This window comes from Oncorhynchus mykiss, chromosome 19 (genome assembly GCF_057628025.1).
Source record: "Oncorhynchus mykiss isolate SJ-2025 chromosome 19, ASM5762802v1, whole genome shotgun sequence".
Lineage (NCBI taxonomy): Eukaryota > Metazoa > Chordata > Actinopteri > Salmoniformes > Salmonidae > Oncorhynchus > Oncorhynchus mykiss.
The window spans coordinates 56676533-56696418 of NC_143040.1; the positions used below are offsets into that span (position 1 = coordinate 56676533).

The window sequence follows — 19886 nt, forward strand, 5'->3', positions numbered from 1 at the left end:
TCAAAAGGGCCTTTGAGCATGTCGCTATGTTCAATGAGCTTTCATCTTCTTACCTCATTACTGGAAATAGTTATTTGATTGAGCCGAGTTTCGTCCGACAATAGGCTAGACAACTTTGACAGTAGCACAATGACTTGGCAACAAAGCTGTTGTCTAAAATCCTCTCGAGATGTTTGGCCCCCATGCTTTAACTCACCCGCCCCACGCTTTGACTCAGATCCTGCATGTGAATTACAGTAAGATCTCTGAAAGTGAGGATTTGTAACTCCTCAGATCAAACTGTTCACAATCACCTCACATTAAATCCCCACAGGGATCTACTGCATGACATGAGTTGAGCTGATCAGATGGGTCTCCTTAGTTAGTTTCTATTGAGGCCTGGACAGCATGTCCACAAAGAAAGCTTACAAGAAGTGAAACATTCTTTCAACTGTCCATCTTCTTTTTCAACATTTTAGCAAATTGAAAATGGCAGGTAGTAGCTACAATAAACAGTTTCAAAGAATTTCAGGCAATAAAAGGTAGAAAACATATTTCTTAAAAAAATAATACTTTAAATTATAGATAGTGTTTTTATTGTTTTCCATTTCCAATATTCTACATCAGGACCCCAATATTTCTTCAATCAGTTTCTGGAGGAGAGCAAACACAGCTTTGAGTGAGTCCCTGGATTGTGTACACACACACAAACTCAGAGAATTGGGCTCAAAAAGTCAGCTAGATCGTAGAGTTCCGAAGGTACTGCTGGCCTCAGAGGAAACTAGTTTTGACCTCCAGCTCATTCTCTCTCTCTCTCTCTCTCTCATCCCCCCCCCCCCCCCCCCCCCCCCTCTATCTCTCTCCAGCTTCATTTCCTCTCCTGTTGATTTGGAGTGTTTGTTTTTAAACACTTTTATCATCTCAGCTTTACAGGCTCACTGTAATTGCAGGGTATGAACTGAAAGACTTGCTAACACACAAATAAATATTTGACTGAAACAAAAGCTGTCTGTCGGACCCTGGTCATGTAGATTGTAGAAAATTACAAATCTAATGAATTGCCCTTATTGTGGAGACTTTCCATGCTGCATTTTTTCTATTCATAGACCAACCAATCAGAACCACACTTTTGTTCACGTTATCATGCTGTTCATTTATCTCGCTGCCGGAAAGCCGTGTTCAGATAGCGCCAACATATCATATGATTGTGTTATCAAAGTTGTGCTACAGAACGCTCTCAGTCGTTTTACAAAGGGACAGACGTTATTGAAAAGAAAAGGGTTAAGTGCCCAGACTGTGTTTATAGAACCTTGAAAACAACTCAAGAACATTTTCAGAACTCAATCAAATCAGAACAACGAAAAAGTATACTTTGTTGACAGAAAATATGCTTTTATGTATTCATGATTTATTCGTCATCTTCCTGTCATGAAACATTCATGAAACAATCAAATCAACCACTCCATTTTCTGAGAATCAGATTGTCTTCCTGCATATTTCTGAGAACCCATAGCACCTTTCTGAAGATCTCTCTCTCATTTCCCACTACACTTCTCAAGTACCGGAGTGTTGAACCCTGTTTGACACCAGGGTCACTGGAATTGCCCCACTTTAGGAAAACCCCATTTGGTTTGTTTTAGAAAGGGAGAAATGGAACACCATTCATTTGTTTGCTCTCCCTCTATACTCGAGACCAGAGCGAATGCCAAGTGGGCTTCAATCCTCACATTTTATTTGTTTGTTTTTTTGGAGAGTGGGAAAAGTTGTGGAACACTAGGAGGACATTGGACTTGGGCTGTGGTGAGTATCTCCAGCCACTGCGGTCAGTGACAAAGCTAAGCTAGTCAGGGAGTAAGTAAGGGGATGGGCTCTCATTTAGCCAGGCATTGCTGCTCTTGTTTGTGGTTGTCCCTGACAGCGTCTGCGACTCCAGTCCAAAGCACCTGTGTTTGCTCACTAGCTTTCCCCCAATCTGCTTGAAAAACACTGCGAGCAAGTCACATGGCCGCAAGATAACCCGGGAACCATGGGAATAAAAAAGCCAGGACTTTTAGAACAGTTAATCATTAATGGTGATTCTTTTTTGTCTCTATTCAGCGCTGCCTGACACAAGCTTTGATATTTCATAGATGCAGACGTAGCCAGGTAGACATAGGCACTCAGAGAGGAAAGTGCCTTTTATGTGTCTGTGGTTCTGTGGTGATGCGGGGAGAAGGTCGTAGGCAGGACTGCATTGATCCCATTGGTCCCATTCCACACATAAGTCAAGTTAGGCCATCTCCATCTGTGGAGGATAAAGCCAAAATAACACAAAGAGTTAATCCCCAACAAAACACCTTTGCCATTTTACACATCTCTCAGAAAAACGTCTGCAACACTGCTTTCCTCAAATATACAACAGCACAAGACTTCACCTATTATAGCATATCACTGAGCTTTCAATATGTCATATCGTGTCAGAAATGGTCTGGTGATAAGAACGAGAGCTTGACATTTCCCAATAAATGTGTATTTTGATCGAATCTAATCAGGAGCATCTCTCTTTTTGTCCAACATGGACCCTGAAATGATAACCATGTACAGAACAAGTCATTTAAAGTGTGATCCTGTTTTACCCACCCAGGGTTCATTAAAGTACCATATTATTGGTTTGCTCCCTAGTTCATGATGTGAATGAGAAGTCCAGGGCTCATTTCATGCCTGTAAAAGTGGGCTTTATGGCAGAAAGGGGAATCATGGAATGGCTTTCAGAAAGGCCACATTTATCTTACGGGAATGAAGTCTGCACAGCCTCATTCTTATAACCCACTAAAAGGGGCAGCGACAGCCCTTATCTCCCATTTGCCTGAACTTGCCGATGGTTTTCTAAAAAAGAGTTTGTCACGGTCCACCCACCCCAACCCCCAAATCCAATAATACTGTATGAGAGTTGGAGAAGGTTGTGGAAGGGTGTATGGCGGAAAATATAGTGAAACGTAAGTGAGCAAAGTGGCTGCCATTTGTATGGTATTTTGCAAACTACGAGTCAATCATTAGCGCGGCGTATTCAGAGATTTCTGCTCTCTCCAAGTGAGGAGAAGTGAGAGATAAATGGAGGTTTGTGTTTTAAGGAACAGTGTGAAGATGGAACTAAAAGTGCTTGGTACACAGCAGTAGAGAAACTAGAGTTAAAGAGTTTTCACTCAGAAAATGTCACCTCCTTTGTTCCATTAACAATTAGGTAAAGTTGATTCATTCAGGTAAGAGTAAGAGATCGTATTAATGGCAGTTTTATAAAGCACTGCTGTGAACAACTGATGTTGTTGCCTTGACTGAAAAGCTTTTACTACATCCCCTCACATCCCAATTTCTCCTGGCCTCAACTCACTTCATCACTGATACAACAACATTCAAAAGCAATTGGTAAACAGCCGCAATAATATTTATCCATTTATTAGCTCTAATGACTTGGAAATAATTGCTTCCTTCCTTTCAGATCCTATTATCCATATTGTTTGTCTTATGTTGTTAGCCATTTTCTTTTCAATTTCATACCCTTGAACCATGTGCTTGTTTATAACAGGCATGTCTGAACGTCATAGAGTTGAAATCCTCCCAGTACGTGTGTGTTGTCTTCCATGGCCAGTTTATTTGCTAATCCTGGTTACCCATGATAAGAACCTCTTTCTATAACTCACCACCTCTCCTGACCACAATCACCCACTCTTCTCTGAGTCATCTAAATACATTAGCATTGTAAAAAAAAAGAATGGTCAAAACTAAGGTGCCAATCAATTCCATGCTGCTTCACCCACCAGGAAATAAATTGGGTTAAGCCGAGTCAAAGGGTGGCTTAACGACTGTATGGTTCAAACAAAGGTTCCTGTTCCAGAAGGGCAGGTAGGAGATGGATGGCTTGGTAAACACGGCTGACATACCTGGCGGGTGCCATGGGGCAGTCACAGCACAGCCCACGACTGAAGGGACAATGAGTGTGGCAGTCAAATCCATCTGCTTCTTCTGTCCGAATCAGTACTCTCCTTCTATGTATCATTATGGCCTCCTCTACTCGTTATCCCTCCTTACATTGAGGCCTCCTCTCCTCCCTATCCATCCTCTCTCCGAAGGCACCTCTCCGACGCCACAGCCATGGAGCCCTCCCCAGCAGAGACCTGTTAGACAGAAAGAAAGAGAGAAGCTCCATAAATCCTTTTCCCTTCTTTATTTGATGTGTGGTTATAGCTCTGCTGTGATCCGTCCTCAGAGACCAAGCATTTCAAAACCACTCAAATAGGCTGGATGTGCCGATAAGCATGGGATAGCAACATTGAATTCCCAAAGCATAGCATTTTATCCAGTCACAGTTAAGAACATACAGTATATAGGCTATTGCAAAGAGAAATCTCACAGATTATACAAATGAAAACTTGTTCTCAACTGGCCTTCCTTGTTAAATAAAGGTGAAATAATATTTTGTTTTAAATACACATTTGACTTCTTAATGCTGTTTTATACCAATGTCTATCCTAATATTTTGGTAATAACACAACATATACATGCATACAACTTTTAACATTAGCTTTGAAATTGTCACAAAAAAACAGGTGGAATAGAGGTAAATTGTTGTATTCTCTGTGAGAAAGTCAACTTTGCATTGTGGGAGACAGAGACAGAACTAAAGCAGCTCAGTGTGGGTAGTGGTAGGCAGGTATAGAGAGGAGAATGGGGAACACCCAGGAATGTTTAGCCAACTTGCCCGCCATATTCAAGCACGTGTGTCAAAGGTGTTTGCAGGGTGTTGACACCTCCGCATAGAGAGAAAAGTAGTGATGTGAACGACATGGTCAGTGGGCTGCTTGTGCTGAGTACTCAGTGTGTTTAGCGGACCCAATGCAGAGGCACAGTATAAACATATACTCTGAAATTCCACAAAACAAGTGCCACACAATAGGCACACTGGCATAAAATAAATATAGAATATTGAGCATGATCTAAAATACAATTGCAGTCATAAAATATGCAAGTTTCCCATTTATATAATATATGGTCATTTGTCTGTATACATAAATAGAGAAATAAGATCTTTGAGACCAGGGAAAGGAAAAATAACTTGAATACAACAACAAATCTTAGATAAACAACTGTCATCCTTTTAGAAATTGAGGGATGGATGTATGTTGCTCTTATGTCAATTACTCAGTCAACATTACCTCCATTTTGGGATATCTCAGAATTCTGTGCCATTTTGGGACATCTCAGAATGATGTACCATTTTGGGACATCTCAGAATTATGTACCATTTTGGGATATCTCAGAATGATGTACCATTTTGGGATATCTCAGAATTATGTACCATTTTGGGATATCTCAGAATGATGTACCATTTTGGGATATCTCAGAATTATGTACCATTTTGGGATATCTCAGAATTATGTACCATTTTGGAATATCTCAGAATTCTGTGCCATTTTGGGACATCTCAGAATGATGTACCATTTTGGGACATCTCAGAATTATGTACCATTTTGGGATATCTCAGAATGATGTACCATTTTGGGATATCTCAGAATTATGTACCATTTTGGGATATCTCAGAATTATATTATGACCCTGCATGCTGAGGAAGAAAAATTGCTGATTTTCTCTCTGTTAACACAACTCCAAGACATATTAAATTATTTTTCAATTATGTTCTACTAATTTAATTAATTTGGTTTTAATTTTCTATTTATAGAATTCAAGAAAAACAACACCGTTACATAATTATAGTCAAATGTCTTGTAATTGAAATAGTAACTTTATGAAACCCCCAGACAATTTGTTGACAAATGGATCAGTATATTGACTTGAATTATTCTCAATATCCTATGAAAACCTCGTAACTATCTCACAAAAATAGAAATAAAGAAATAAATCATTGCATTTATAGAGCGCTAAGAAATGCTTTCCTTTTCGTTTGACATTCTTCCGTGGGGAATAATGTTCTTGTTCATTTTCTATAGCTCTGGTAAAAGTAAATAGTATGTAGTCCTACAGAAGACGTGTAATATTATCCACACAGTGAAGTCATTTCATTAAGTATCTATTTGCCTCTAAATTGTATAATATTCAAGGAGAACTTGTAGTTTTCCTAATTGTAGTACATAATTGTACATTTTCCTTATAGGAGCTAGAATCCTTAGTTGCTGCATTCATTTTTGGACATAAACATTAGTGATATATACCCATTGATTCTTGAAGAATATAACTTAAGAATGCCTCATGAGCTTATTTCAACTGTTGTATCCCATCAGAACCCAAAATATAATATTTTTTTACTCCAATGTTTGTAAACAAATTAAATGCCTAAAAAAAAATCATTTTAAACTATCATTTTGATATTATGGATCGTCAGCCCTTGCATCCATTTCTCTGTCTATGAATTTGAGGATGAACATTTTCCCAGGCCCATCCCTCAGCTTCTTCCCAAAACAGAGGTGGGTAGACCGCTTTGTTATTGTTTCAACTACAGATTCTAGCTTTATAGGTTTGTAAGATGCTTCATAAAAACAAGTAAAAATTGTGTTATATTGTACAAAGTCTTTCAGTTGATCAAATCAACGTATCGTGAGGAGAGCTTAAATGAATGTCTTACTTTGTGAGATATGGTTTAGTTAAGAAAATAGAAAAGGGCTATTTATCAATATCTTGTTCTGCAATTGAATTCAACAAAATGTTCTAGTGGTTACCAAATTGTGAGTGAACATTGACATACATTGTTGAATCAGCTGTTAATTCAATCCACCACAACTTGCAATTTAAGAAAAAAGGCAAATAATGCCCTTGAAAGTATATACTTATTTGAAGAGAGAAACTATATATTTACATTTGATTGCATTTCCCATACAATGGCAAACTAATATTGCCAATAAATCATGCATTTTTAAATACACACAATGCAAAGTGCATCTCCTCATTCGACTTCAGGAGAAGCTAACATTCTCTGCTCTGGTTTGTCAAAGGAGAAGCCAATGACAATGAATTCTGCCTCTGGACATCCACTAGGAGCTGCAGGGCCTGATATTTCACGGCTGTGAATATAGCCTCATGGCTTTAGACAACCACACAGGTGACAAAGACCACCTAGAACACAGTACATGTCAGAAGGCCTGAAGCATCATAACATAAATTCTGTGCGAGTCCTCCGAGTGCTCTCTGACACACAAGACAACAGCATGGTGAGCTAGAGGTCGACAGTGCTTGGGGTAATTGGAGGAGTGTTGTACATTTCATCTTGTGTGACTCACTGGCTCTTTCTCCATGTTTGAATGCTGGGAGATTATGTGTTGTACGGAACCCAAAACTGATGTTCTCAGAAGTCATAAATTACACGGCCACTGACAACCTTAAGCAGTGTTAAAATGCCATGAACATAGCTTTATTTCAGGGTCATTGGAGCGTGAAGCTGAGAGGGCTGCCAAGCCCAGCACCACCCACCCCACAGGCTGCTGCCGCTCCGCTCACACAGCCCAGCAACACACATATTTCTCCTCCCATACCTGAGCTCTGACATGCTCACCAAACATTCAGAGGCACAACAAACTGTCAAGCTGCTCACTCTCAACCAAAACAAGCACGTATTGTTCCTTAAAGAAGATTTTCTCTTTGCTAATATCCAAGCTGCATTTGATCTATATTTTATATTTGATCTCTTTTGTAAAATCATTGAAATAAAATGGCTCCCTCTTTGGATATTTAGCTCCACTTGCATGGTGTTCCAGAGTCCATTTGGAGCAGGTATTAGCACATCTCTTTGAAACATGACCAGCTTGTAATTGCCCATTCTTACACTGGGATAATGAGGCTCACATGCTGTCCTTCTGAATTATAATCCATGCATAAAATGCATAATAGAAATTGACAAGTCAATGACAGGAATGACCTACAAAATGGCAGCAACCTCACAAGGTTCATTGTAACTTTGAATTAACGGCAACATGTTCCACCACCATCCTCTCAGCATCTGGATCTGACCACCCACAGGGCCCTGTGACATTACAGCCTTTAGGGTGGGGGATGGGTGTGTATTTGAGTGTGTGTGTATGATATCAGATGTTTTTTAGAGAAATTGTTACCCTTTTTACATTTCCTCAGAATACTACTAGAGGGAACTGTAGTAATTGCTGTGCCTGTCAAATAGACATTACAAACGAACTGTCTGAATTCAAATTCCACTAATAACTAGTCAATGTAAACGCAAACACAAACTAACAAACTGAAACAAAAGACCACAATGTGGATCCTGGTCTCAGTCACGGCAACTACTGGCATTATTTGGTTCTAACTTGAGTTGGCATTAGGTAATTTAATGACTGCATCTGATCGCTCTCTCAAGGGCCGTCTGCAGTATTCAGCAGCATAGGAGCCTAAAGGACATCTCTGTCAACGTCTGAGACTGAAAAACAGTGTTGAAATGTCTATTTCACTTTGGTGGCTCCTCCCTGTGTCTTAGTTGTGTATTTGAGCTGCATTTCCTTCATGGTGAGCCCAGCTCCTTATGAACTATACATATGCAGTATGAAAGACCTGTGAATGGGTATCATTATCATATCCTGTGCTTGACTTGTGCTGCCTCCTTTCTGGAGAGAAGAGGGGTCAGACATTATTCCTCCACCCTAACCACCTCTCTGCTGTTTACCGAAGAGAAAGGGATTCAGGCCTTAAACGGCAGCACAAGCTAAGGTGATCCTTAGCCACCGAGATACATAGGCGATAACCCGTTCAATTAGACAGCAACATCATGGCAGGCAGTATGTAGGCAGATAAATGACGATACAGTACGGTGTACAATGGGAATTAAAAGTATAGGGCAGCTGGGCTCTTATCTGGCCAGGGCGAAAAACCCGGCAACAAAGGGAGGCCTAAGACTAAGAGGCTTGATGCATGGGAAAGCCATCCGCCGGCCATTGTGACTGCCCTTCTGCTGAGCAAATAGTCCAAACTGTTCATTCCCCATCTCCCATTCTCTCCGTGGTACATTGTTTGTGTCCTTGCATTTCATTCTGACTGGAGAAGATTGCTCTCAGGGCCTGTGAGCAAACAGTCCAGAAAAGAGCCGGCTATCTCCTGCCGTTCCCAGGAGAACTAGCATTTTTATTTCAGCTCCAAGCTGTCAAAGGATTGGAGAGTTTATGTCAGGATCCCGAATTAATTAGTTTTAAGCTGGGGTATGGGGGGGGGGGGGTGGGGCGACCACTGCGTTTTATCACCAAATGTTCAGTCAAATGTTTCCTAGCAATTATGCACCCCTGCTCGCTACGTATAGGCTTTCAGTCACCAGACATTTGGTATTGGATACATACTGGATGGATTTCGGAAACACAAATGATGTGTTTAGTTGTTGTAATGGCAGTACAATGGTATGAATAGTGATGGATCAACTTCTGTCCAGGATTTGGGGTTATGGGGGTGAATTGAAAAGTTTCTTGTTTGTTTTTTTCGATGATGATGATGATGATGATGATGATGATAGGTACGTGACTCAGGCTTGGCAGAAAATTGACAGAGCTTGCAGATGCTGTCATGAAGCATATCTGGTCAGACATTTGGTGGAATGGGACATAGGGTCTGGAACCTCCGTCAGAACAGCCAAAGTAACCTTAGAACCTTCTGTCACCCACAAAATCATCCCAAATCACTGCTTACTTAGCAACTATATATGAAACATTTTGGATCTGTGACACTGCTATATCTGTTTGCGAACTATGCTTGGTTTCTAATGCCAGAGACAACAAACCAGACAACTGTTCCTATTCAGTCCTACTTAACAACTCCTCTATCATCAGAAATGTATTGTTTTACGGTGCAAAAGCCATACGACGCCATCCTGACTATGACAGTAGAATTGTATGTGTTGATCTTGTAGTTTTTCTAATCATGAAAACCAAAACACACCGTTCTTCAAACCTCTGTGAGAGGCTGGTGTGCATTTCCATCCTCAACTAATTAGCACTGTCCCACACGATGCTGTAGCATTTGTATGGATTAGTCCTTTACAAACTACCTTTCATAAACAGATCACTGACAATCATCAATCTGCCCAGTGGTATACATCAGCTTACTGACTCAATGTTCATTTTAAGTATGACCCCACCTGAAATTTGCATCATTATAGTAACGCAACAGTCTCTGAAACCTCAGACAATCCCAAACACACCGCTACTGTAAGTGGAAACAATATTTTTCAGAAACAATGTCAATGGTGTGTTACACCAATACATTGAAGAAACCAGAAATAACATTTTTGTATGTGTCTTTGGTATAAACAGTTGAATACTTGCCGCTATAGCACATAGGAAAATAAAGGTATCCGATCATGACACATACATCTGGATGGGTGACTTCTTCATCAGACAGGATATTAAACCCCACTCCAGACTATTTCACAGACAGCGGTGAACAGGCGATGGGTTAAATCATGTGTATCAGGGGAATACTCTGTTAGAGGAAATGTACAGCTCTTGTCTTTTAATGGTAATCTGCTCAACTGCTCTATAGACACCAACCAGCTTTCCAGGACCCTTCAGCTGAGCATCAGCCTGTACATGATAAATGACATTTATATGGGATTCAATTGGCGATTCATTTAACTCAAGTCAGGGTATGAGAATTCATTAAATGGCTGACAGTGCTGCTACACATGGAGGGAATTTAATTTGAATCCTTGGAGGATACCTCTATGGGCCGTGGGAGGTCATGTTAAAGTGGGTGGTTATTGTTCTACACTTAGTTTTCAATTGACACTTATCTTTACACACTTTTACATGTTATTGCTGTCGATTGGTTGTTATTAAATTGAGTTGAACTATTATTATATGAGGGCTTCCCTGGGCAAGACTGAGAGGGGTGGGTTGCTTTAAAGGGTTGAAATAGCCTATGCATGGTAAACAATGCACAGATCAGGAGCAGTCCTCCGTACTGTTATACCATGAAGGAGAACAAATACAGGATTTAACAATGATTTTTTTCTCACTCGTATGGTATTAAAATGAGCACATTATTTGAATGTCATTGATTCTCATGAATGTTGAAAAGGCATATATGACAAGCTGAGGCAGTGTAAAGTAAAGGTATTAAATTCAACTTGGAAGCAGATTACAGAATTCACCCCTGCAGAACACTTTTTCCCCGCGTTCAATAAATTGGACAAGTCCCATTGTAAGATAGCCTATCACACTGAACATGTCTGCATAGGGAACTTATACAGAAGAAAATATTACGTAGTTTGTTATTCAGAGTAGAGCGTTGGGGGGCCACACGGGCTTGTTTGCCTTTGCTGGAAGAGGAGATTGCTTTGGGGTTTAAATGAATCGCTGGCGCACTGCGTTTATAGGTTTCATTAACTTTTAATGAGTTGTATGTCCTTCGCTTTGACTGGCCTGTGGGCTCAGGCCTCAGCTCCCTAGGATTGGAGGTGGGTGAGGAGAGAGCTTAGCAGCCATTCCTGTGAACGTCTGCACTGGATGGACACAGGAAAAGGAAATACAAGTCCTGAGTCCAAGGCAGAGAACCCTTCAGCTAGATATCCATCAGTTATGCCAGTCTGAATTTAAAACCCCACTCTAAGGTTTTCAGGCTTCAGGGGGAATAAAGGAATCATGTCGGCTCAACCAATGATAACTGAGAAGAAATCTCTTTACCACAGCTGAATGAAATAATGTTTTATGGTGGTGTTCCAACATGGTTCCCTCTCAAACACTTGCATCAAACCCATAGAGAAATGTGACTCTGACAAATTCTATATACACGTAAGAGAAAAAGGCTATAGAAGCACTTAAACAACACAACACACATGCATAACTTCTCCATTTCAGTCCCGGTAATACCTAGATTCATATTTTGGACTTCGCTAATCTTGATTTAATACAGTGTCTTGCTGCATGGTTGAACACATGTATTATCTTGCCGTGGGCTTCCTGAGCTTCATGTATCTCTTTGAGAAGCTAATCTTCCATCCTAGCATGCCTGAGCCTCTCTTCACTGTTCTCTCCTCCAGAGACAAAGGCCTTGCCTGTGCTCCCCATTTCATGTTCTTCTGCTTTATTCAATAAGAATCAACACCACTTGTACATTTTGGTTCTTATTTCTCACTTAATCCTGTTTTTACACAAGGCTGTGCATTCTGTATTACTGATTACTTCGTATCCACATCACTGCGTATATGACTCTTCGGTTAATATCTCTCCTCACCATGATGACCTACAATGCGTACTGTAGGACAAGCACCAACAATCCATCCACTCTGAGTGATACAAAAGCAGCAGGGGACTGAGAGGCACCCGATCCTGCCCTGAATAGGTTGTCTTCAGGTCAGTGCTTGTCCCGTCAGCTGTTGCCTCCAGGCAGTCAATGGGCATTGTTGACTGGCCTCTCTGTGAGAGTGTGTGTGTGTGTGTGTGTGTGTGTGTGTGTGTGTGTGTGTGTGTGTGTGTGTGTGTGTGTGTGTGTGTGTGTGTGTGTGTGTGTGTGTGTGTGTGTGTGTGTGTGTGTGTGTGTGTGTGTGTGTGTGTGTGTGTGTGTGTGTGTGTGGACCACAAGGCCATGCGGCCTGGCTCAGGAATCCCTGGTCTGAAATGTCACATCGCCGTGTTAGAGAGGTACAGACACATCACAGTCACCCTGTCCCCCTCCTCCTTTTCCTATCGTGACAGGTATTTATACTGACCCTCTGACCACTACCTGTTCTGCTCTGCTTGGTGAAATCCGAAATGATGTCTGGAATGTATCTTCTGAGAATGTCAATAAATAAGAAGCCAACTGTAATGTATAGTGTTACCTGTACTTCAAATAGCAGTTGTTTCCTCAAAACTGTCTCTATATATTTTTCTTCCATTCATATCTCAGACATTCTCTTGTGTATGGGAAAGAGGTGTGTAGAGTTAAGAGATGTGTCTGGGAGGAAGGTGTGTATAGGAGAGACGTGTGCAGCCTATAAAGACAGAGGTATAGGAGAGACGTGTGCAGCCTATAGAGACAGAGGTATAGGAGAGACGTGTGCAGCCTATAGAGACAGAGGTATAGGAGAGACGTGTGCAGCCTATAGAGACAGAGGTATAGGAGAGACGTGTGCAGCCTATAGAGACAGAGGTATAGGAGAGACGTGTGCAGCCTATAGAGACAGAGGTATAGGAGAGACGTGGCTACTGCAGAGCCAGGCCCAGCCAATCAGAATTAGTTTTAACCCAACAAAAGGGCTTTATTACAAACAGAAATGCTCCTCAGTTTCATCAGCTGTCGGGTGGCTGGTCTCAGACAACCCCGCATGTGAAGAAGCTGGATGTGGAGGTCCTGGGCAGGCTTGGTTACAGGTGGTCTGCGGTTGTGAGGCCGGTTGGACGTACTGCTAAATTCTCTAAAACGACATTGGAGGCCGCTTAAGGTAGAGAAATTGACATTCAATTCTCTGGTTTCAAGTTTCAAGAGAGTTTCAAGTTCCTTGGTGTCCACATCACCAACGATATATCATGGTCCAAACACACTAAGACATTCGAGAAGAGGGCACAACAAAACCTTTCCCCCCTCAGGAAACTGAAAAGATTTGGCATGAGTCCCCAGATCCTCAAAAAGTTCTACAGCGGCACCATCGAGCACATCCTGACAGGTTACAGCTCAGCCTGGTATGGCAACTGTTCGGCATCTGACCGCAAGGGTAGTGCGTACAGCCCAGTACATCACTGGGGCCAAGCTTCCTGCAATCCAGGACCTGTATAATAGGCGGTCAGAGGAAAACCCATAAAATTGTCAGAGACTCCAGTCACCCAAGTCAGACTGTTTTCTCTGCTACTGCACAGCAAGGAGTACCGGAGTGCCAAGTCTAGGACCAAAAGGCTCCTTAACAGCTTCTACCCCCAAGCCATAAGACTGCTGAACAATTAATCAAATGGCCACCGGACTATTACATTGAACACCCCTCCCCCCATTGTTTTTGTACACTGCTGCTACTCGCTGTTTATTATCTATGCATAGTCACTTCACTCCTATTTACATGTACAAATTACCTCTAACCTGTACCCTCTAACCTGTTATTGTTACTTTTTATAATTTTTTACTTTAATTAATTTGGTAAATCTTTTCTTAACTCTTCTTGAACTGCACTGTTGGTTAAGGGCTTGTAAGCAATTCACGGTAAAGTCTACACTTGTTGTATTCGGCGTATGTGACAAATAAAGTTTCATTTGATTTGATTTGGTGGACATTCCTGCAGTCAGAATGCCAATTGCACATTCCCTCAAAACTTGAGACATCTGTGGCATTGTGTTGTGTGACAAACCTATACATTTTAGTGTCTTTTTATTGTCCCCGGCACAAGGTTCTTCCTGATATACCACACCTGTCAGGTGGATGGATTATTTTGGCAAAGGAGAAATGCTCTCCTACAGGGATGTAAACAAATTTGTGCACAACATTTTTGAGAAATAAGCTTTTTGTGTATATGGAACATTTCTGGGATCTTTTATTTCAGCTTATAAAACATGGAACCAATACTTTTTTTTCAGTATTTATGACTTCCGATATTAATAATTGGGAAATTCATTGAAAATATTACTAAAAATTATTTGAATAGGCTCATCAAAGCATTGAACCTGTGAATTTGTAAGGGAAAACCTGGCCATGCATTCACATTTATAAAAGGTAGCCTACTGTATATATGGTATCCTTTTCCGTTTTTTACTATGCATAATTATCATTCCAAATTAGAAATATTGTAAGAAAAAGTGCAAGTTCTTTTTAACTTGATATATTTTCGCTTATAAAATAAAATGAAAAGAAAAACAAAAATGGTTGTCTGACACCTAGTTTTGCCTCATATTGAAATGGCCAAAGTAGGCTACTCAAAATTCTTATTAGTAATAATCAGTAAATCAATTGGTTTTGTTATCTGTTATTCTCAAAAAATCTATTATCTACCTTAATCAATATTGAATGTTTATTTTTCGTATGCGCCTCTTGGTCTTATACAATATTTGTTACACTGAACAAAAATATAAACACAACATCCAACAATTTCAAAGATCTTACTGAGTTACAGTTTATATCAGGAAATCAATCAATTGAAATAAATAAATGAGGTCCTAATCTATGGATTTCACATGACTGGGCAGGGGTTCTGCCATAGGTGGGCCTTGGAGGGCATAGTCCCACCCAATTGGCAGCCAGACCCACCCACTGGGGAGCCAGACCCAGCCAATCATAATGAGTTTTTCCCCATGAAAGGGCTTTATTACTCAGCGCCCCACACCTCCCTCAGACGATCCCACAGGTGTTAAAGCCGGATGTGGACGTCCTGGGCTGGCAAGGTTACACATCGTCTGTTTTTATGAGGCCAGTTGTACGTACTGCTAAGTTCTTTAAAACAACGTTTGATGCAGCTTTTGGTAGATAAATTAACATTAAATGATCTGGCAACAGCTCTGGTGGACATTCCTGCAGTCAGCATGCCAATTGCACACTCCCTCAAAACTTGAGACATCTGTGGCATTGTGTTGTGTGACCAACCTGCACATTTTAAAGTGGCCTTTTATTGTTCCCAGCACAAGGTGCACCTGTAGAATGATCATGCTGTTTAATCAGCTTCTTGATATGCCACACCTGTCAGGTGGATGGATTATCTTGGCAAAGGAGAAATACTCACTAACAGGGATATAAACAAATTTGTGGACAAATTTTTTGAGAAATAAGCTTTTTGTGTGAATGGAACATTTATGGGATTTTAAGCTCATGAAACATGGGACCAATACTTTACATGTTGTGTTTATACTTTTGTTCAGTGTATATATCCCTTTCATACACAGACCAAAATCCCACTAATTTACCATGCCTGCATTTATATACCAACCTTTTCATATATCTGAAAGGGGTTGGCGGTAAAAAACATGGAAAAATAAAAGCCACCTAAAGACCTACTCACGATTCCTGAAATTTCACAAACCCTGTAACCAAAATACAGGTATAGGGTCTGTGTGAATGGTTCTCTGATTTCTTCTGATTCATTACACTTCCATTGTTTAACACCTCCCTAATTTGAACTGCAAACCGCCCCCATGGTTTAAAGGCCCAGTGCAGACAAAAACGTGATTTGCCAGTGTTTTATATATATTTCCACACAATGAGGTTGGAATAATACTGTGATATTGTGAAAATAATGATAATCCCCTTTTTGTGTTGGAGCTGTTGGAGAAGTCTGCCTGAAATCTTTGCCTGTTTTGGTGGGATGGAGTTTTGACCTGCCTGGTGACATCACCAGGTGATGAATTAGTTAATAGACAAATAAGAAAGAGAGTTCCAAACTTCTCTGCTAATAACAGCTAGCTCCCCACTCAGATCACTTCCAGACAGTCTTAGCAAAATTCTTGTTTTAAAAATTGTTCTTTGCTAACAACCTATTTTTGTTTATTTTTTACTATTTTAATTGAAAACAATCACAGCAACGTACTTTGTTAGCCTGAATAGGATTTAATAATTAGATAAAACGGCTGCATTGGACCTTTACAACACCCCCACCTCTCCCAATTGACCAGTTACCCACTGATATTTATAAAAGGGGTATACCTGCGAATAAGTGGTAAATAAGGGGCTGTTTGAGAGGAGGTCATATAAACATTGTCTCATATTTGATCACCAATTTAATTTGATCATCCATTTCAAAGGAGTAATCATATCAATAGTCTACATGGATGATAACAATAATAATAACAATCATCATCATCATCATCATCATAAACATAATAAAAAACAAAAATATGATTAATTACTCCCAGTGGAAAAATAGGTTTGCCGCCAGTAGCAGACAACCTATGTTGCCTTTTTTTTAATGAATCTATTTAGCTAAATTAATTGCAGGCCTATATAAATGTATAGGCCTAGATGCATTGTATCCTAAGCGTATACACTTATTTGAATAGCATTGAAAAGTATTCATGCAAAGTGTCAACTTGCCTAATTGAGAAAATGGCCACTAATGTTATTGATAATTGAAGCGAGATGGGTGGACACGATGAGCGTAAATCATGAGAGGAACTGACTGCTGAGAAACCATGGGTGGCTTTGAGTTTTGACTTTGTTGTCCTTTAATATACTGTGGGATAGCAGTTTCCCTTGCTAAGATATGGGATTAGGAGTATTTCGCGTGAAAGAGGAGTTAAGTCGGGGTATGTGGACCGTCCCACCCCTGCAATAGGCTGAAACAGAATTACAGCTTGTTAGACCGGTGTCCCGATATCACCCGGGAGACCGTTCTACTTGGGTGTTCCAGGCCCTGGTGGCTGAATGTGAGCTTAGGCTACTAGTGCTTTCAAAGGGAATATAGGGCCAGAGTTGGAAACCCATCAAAACACAGGTGTTAATGTAGGCCTATATGGGACTATGTGAATTTACTGCTAGAAATGTCTTTATTCAACTGATGCAATTCTAATTCCAGTAAGAACTTGAACTATGGCAATTTAGATTATCAAAAACAATATATGTTTTAAAAATAAAAACCTATTTCAAACCTGTTTCAAACCTGGACATTTGTTTTGATGCTTGTAGGCCTAATATCGATTTATCCCAGTGTTATGAGAAACCTTATCCCAGTTTTGTTCCAAAGCTCGTGCAATAGAAAAGCAAACATAAGGACAGATAAGCTTTCAGCAAATCCAGCCTCAGACTCTAGAGGGGAGCATGAATGGACAAAACCTGTCGTGATCACTGCAGGAGGAATTTCATCCAAGTTTGACCACAACTTGTTCCAAGAATTCCAGACTAGGTTTCAGTCTGGAGAAGTGCCATTGGTTCCTAATCTAGAAATATGCAAATAAGAAGACCGGTAAGAACTGCAATTCAATTGGGTTACCAATTTAAGCTGTACCATCGCTCATCTTGTTGCTATAACAACCGTGAAGAGGTTGCTACTGATGGTGCGCCCATGACCTTAGCAGAGGCATCTCTCTCTCTGCAGACATTTGAAACCCTTTTTGGTGTGTGTGTGTTTGTGTGGACGCGTCCTTGCGACTACCTGGTCAGGGCATCTGCACATTATCTCTATTGCCCATTTTTCCTATTTGAGCGAAAACAACTTTTCAGAGGTAGGCCTTTATAAATGGTCCTACACAATAATGAAGGTTCGCCATGTCATGTATCTCAGGTAACTAAATTGTGTTATGTAGGCCTAGGACCTGATGTCAGTGGCATAAACGCTCGTGTACTTTGGGTAAAAAGGTTCTCCAGTGCAGATTGAGGCCGGTTACCTTTGAACCAGGGTTCCAAAAGGCCATTCCCATTTCACTCCACTCTGGAGGAGGCTTGACTGGGGTTATCCCCTCAATCAAAGGAAGAGTTTCGGCATACGCTCATTTAATAATGGGTAATAGGTATTTTCGAGGGCTCTTGCTCCTTGTGTGAGCGAGATTGGGGGGGAATTAATTATTGAAAAACTGTCCCCGGTTTTATCTCAACATTACATATTTTATTACTACTATTACTATTATTTTCTAAACACAATGGTATATTTTTATACAGTAAGATTATTAAGCAGAAATAAATGAAGCCTTGTTTTCTTCTTCTTATTATTATTAGCCATAGATTATCATTAGAAGTCCTTAACCAATTGTAAATGGGTACCAATGAGATGGTGAAAAGAATGAGGATAATGTATGATAGCTAATTAATGGAATAAAAAAATTGACATTTAGAATTCCACATAGGCCTATTGATTAAAGTGTTTGAATTGTTCTCAAGCGGTATGCGTAAAATTATGTTTAAAACAGATAGGCTATAAACCAACCGAACGCTAACATTTCAATGTTGTAGCCGCAGGGTTTGATGGTGTAAAATTGAGTTCCATACGCAATAGAGCAAGTGCTCCTCTGATGACATCAATGATATCTATCAGCTGTAATAGCTCTCTGACACGCCATTTAAAGACACCGAGGCCACCTCTATCACAGAACTTGCAAATCACCTCAGCCTTTTTGAAGATTTAAACTCCGTTGTTATAGAATCCAATCCCGCTTGCTCGAGGACCTTTCTCGTGAGCCCAGGATTTGAGCCAACGCTCAATTCTCATCTTGCCTTCCCCAAACAAATAACTCATATCACAAAACGATTGAATTGAAATAAATGTAGGAAATATACAATCAAATCAAATGTCCATACCTGTGCAATACAGTCGATGCTTACTGGCAAGCTACCGGAGCCCATTGTGGAACCTCGCCTTCAGCTACTGCAAAGGGCTGCAGACATCACGGCATTTATTTGAGCTCAAACTTTGCCACTGTTGACTTTAGCACAAAGCAAAGATTTCAGTGCCCCGCTAGTTTAACAAAAAAATATTATTTTACCAAGATATCGATCAGTGTGCTATAAAAAAAAACAGCTTAGCATTATGTCTAAAAACAAGAGAACGAAATGTAATGTCTGTGTAAATTTACTGAGCGGTGACGTCCTATTCAAATTTACACTCCTGCAATTTGGTTGTGCATGTACACTTCCTATATTGTGGGCATAGCCTCGACTCCATTGTTTACTGCCTTTGTTTATTCGCAGATCACTGGTGTTTAAAGTACGATTTGTGAGAGGGACTGGAGAATAAATGCACCCTTTACGTGTTCAGAAGGTGAACCGGTGTCCTATCTGGCATGGAGACAAACTTCCTCTCTGCCCTTGGATTTCCAAGCACATCGGCAGGGGCTTGGTATCCCCCGGTCTGTGGAGTGAAAGATTGGGCGTCTTGCCGTGTTGGGAATGTGAAAATGTTGATTCATTTCGAATACAACTATATCTTATCTTTAGGCCCATTGAGAAGGGATCTCCAAGTAGTTTAAAAGAATCCCCAGACAATGGCTTAGTGATACAGAACAAAGCAGGCAGAGCATCACATTCAGTAGACACTGTTCTCAATCAGCACCCTTTCC

At 40.5% G+C, this 19886-nt stretch overlaps 1 long non-coding RNA gene across 1 annotated transcript; it reads right to left on the bottom strand.

Moving 5' to 3' along the window:
- Positions 1 to 558: 558 nt before the first annotated feature.
- Positions 559 to 19454, bottom strand: LOC110498033 (uncharacterized). The gene is made up of 3 exons (XR_002469762.3): positions 19129 to 19454; positions 3897 to 4130; positions 559 to 2263 (listed from the first exon to the last, which is right to left on the bottom strand). It is a non-coding gene; the product is annotated as an uncharacterized LOC110498033 (long non-coding RNA).
- Positions 19455 to 19886: the final 432 nt, after the last annotated feature.